General features: G+C 32.3%; 1 pseudogene; it reads right to left on the reverse strand.

The window, feature by feature from the left end:
- Window positions 1-798: 798 nt before the first annotated feature.
- LOC125423704 (berberine bridge enzyme-like 8) lies at window positions 799-2,721 on the reverse strand (annotated as a pseudogene).
- Between the last annotated feature and the right edge of the window lie 526 nt (window positions 2,722-3,247).

Genomic DNA, 3,247 nt, shown 5'->3' on the forward strand with positions numbered 1-3,247 from the left:
TCAACTTGGCACCCTTGGACAATTCGGACCTCAACTTGTTTTGCTTATAACTTTCAAACTGTAGCTCTTTTTTTGACATGCTACTAGTCTACGAACTCGAATAGATGCGTACTTCGCAAAGGTGTCTCGATCAACCCAGGATTCTTGCCAAGTCAAAAAGTCAAAATTTGACCCTTCTTGATCAACGACGATCAAACCCTATCAATTTCAGTCAACTTGAGAAATTTTCGGCGTACTTCGAGACGGGGTGTTACAAAAATTGTATCATTGGACAACTCACATGAAAATGATAGTTAAGAAGTAATGCATGGTAACAGAAAAACAAACAATGCATGGTAACTTTAGTCTAATATTTTTGTCAATAATGTTTTTAATAGAAATAATACTAACACTCCTATTAGTTAGTAAACTTTACGAATATACTAGCACTCCTATTATATAGTAAACTTTACGAATATACATTTATATCGCTCTAAAAAATTGAAGAAGATTTGCCTTTACGTTTATAGAGTTGACCACCCACTTTCATATAGAATAAATACATTTGTTCATATAGAACAACTTTCAGCTTAAAAAAAAAAAAAAAAAAAAGAGACAGAGTTTTAGTATCACAACCGTATAGTTCCACAGATTGCAACTAGCTTTACAATTATCAAAAATGGAAAAAGAAAATAACTTTGCCAAAGGCTTATAAGTTTATATCACAACATTTTATTCTCTATTTTGAAAAACCTCTTTAATTCTTTTTTTTTTATTTAAAAAAAGACGGTCAAGTAAATCTTTCAATATTGTCCTTGCTTATTACTATGGACTAGTAGGGATACTCTGTTCATTTCTAAAGAAATTATCAGGATCAACCATTGTCTTCACTTTAACCAGTCGATCAAAATTTCCTTTGAAATACTTGGTCCCATAAACTCTTCCTTCCTTGTATTTACCTGTAGTACTAGTTCCAATATCAAGGTCCCAGTAATTGAGAAAAGCTTCCCTTGGATCCTTTGAAACAAAAGGAGTCATGGCTTCATGAAATTCTTTTATCGAATCCAAATACTTGTTGGTTGTGGTCTCACTACCATCTTCCCTCCAACCCACACTGTATTGGATCTTAAATATGTTACCTTTCCGATGTGGGAAAGGAGTTTCTGACTCCGAAATCTCACTCATTTTCCCACCACAAGGATTCCATTGCATTTGTACTCCTCCACCTTCAATCAGTTTCTTCCATATTGCTTCCAAACCTCTCTCAGAATAATTTCTTTCATGTAGTCAGATTTCAGTTTGAAGAATATTATTTCGTTTGGATTCTTATTGAGCAAAACTTCCAGAGCAGTTCCATTTGGAAAATCTGCCCAGTATAGAATTGATTTAACCCAGCTCATTTCGATGCAATCTTTTCGTTGTAAACCTAGTCTAGGGAAGCTTTGCTTTATCAAGTTTGGAAGCGATTTTTATTGTCCAAGAAATAAAGCAATGAAACTTGCTTTGATAGTTTTTTCATCACCTTCGTTGCTTCCATTTATGAGTTGAATGACCAATCTCATGAAAAGATCTTCATGAAGCTTATCAGCAACTTTTTGCCATTGTAAAACAATGTCGGTAGCTCCTTGTTCTAAAGTCCTCTCTACTCGGAAAACTGTCACAGTGGAAGGAATTTTAACCAGCCTAATCTTCCATGAAAGAATGACTCCAAAACTCGATGCACCTATTGGATAAATTAATTCTTCATACTTGAGATTGAAATATGTAAAAATTGAAGAGTAATTATAACTCAAAAGAGATGATAAAACAAAACAAAAATAAAAATAAGAAACAACTATAATAAAAATAGAGAAGCTTAAGATTTATATAATTTTAGGAATTACAAGTAGTTAAAAAGTTAGGATTAACTTATTTTAAATTTAAATACTTCTAGGTCTATTTAACTCTTCATTTCTATGTATTAAGGGTGAGAAAAAAAATGTCAAAAATCTAAGGTATAAAAAAATGTAGTGGGAAAAATGTGAGGTAGTGGAAAACGTGAAAAATTTAGCCCCATGGAAAAAATATTCGGAATGAAAAAAAATGGCAATGTATTGTTTTCTCATCAATGTCTATTGCGTCAACGATGTTGTCAATAGAAAGGCCAAATTTTCTCATCAAATTCCCATATCCATCACCGGTAAAATGTCCACCAGCACCAAGTGTTAGGCAAACACCACCAGGGAAGCATGATATCTGCTTTTGTTTGCAATTCCATAATATATTTCACCAAGAGTTGCACCAGATTGAACCCATGCAGTCTCATTTGCTATATCGATGTCTATTGATCGAAGATTAAACATGTCGAGGACGATGAACGGTTTACGGGATACATAGGAAACTACTTCAAAATCATGCCCTCCACTTCGGATTCTGATCTCTAGGCCAACACTTTTGCACAAAGAACTGTGTGTTGGACATGGGATTCATTCTTGGCGGCTACAATGACAAGCGGTTTCGGTGTTGAAGGTGTCATGAATCTTAGATTTCTTACCTTGGATTGAAGAACAGATTTGAATGAGGCATTGTTTGGAAGGTATATTACTTCAGAGATTGGATGAGAAGGATAGGAATGGTTGGTAAGGCATTGGACAAAATTATCTTGAATTGAAGATGAAGAGGCTTCCAATGAGAATGAGATCAAAAGCACGGAACAAAGTGAGAAAATTGTTGTTGATGATCTTGATGCCCTCATTTTTGGCGGGTTTTGTTTATCTTCATGTCAATGTGTGTGAGTTCTGGTTATATGTAGAAAAAATGTGAAAATAATCATTTTTTTTTTTTGGGATCATATATATGGGGATAATGAACTTAAAGGATAATTAATTTTCTTTGAAAGAATTAAATGGTAATTAATTTATTATATTTTTTTGGTTATATATGTAAGGAATTACACAGCTAAGATAACGAATTAATTCTGATAAAAAAAATACATAAGGAATTAATTATATATATATATATATATATTGTTTTTCAAGATTAAATAATTTAATTAATCTTGTTAGCTCTATTGGCTTGTTTTCAGCTTTTGTATTGAACTTCTATTTTTCTTATTTTTAATAAATTTGTCTAGGTTTGGGTTTGTGGCTTTGAGGTACCAACATAGACTCTTTCCCATCTCAGTCACCTTTTTCTTAAAAATGAAATAAAAATAATTTAATTAATCTATTATAAAATCATAAAATATCACACCAACAAATATATACAAGTAATTGATATTAATGGATTT

The sequence above is a fragment of the Ziziphus jujuba genome, chromosome 1, assembly GCF_031755915.1.
Source record: "Ziziphus jujuba cultivar Dongzao chromosome 1, ASM3175591v1".
In the NCBI taxonomy this organism is placed as follows: Eukaryota; Viridiplantae; Streptophyta; class Magnoliopsida; order Rosales; family Rhamnaceae; genus Ziziphus; species Ziziphus jujuba.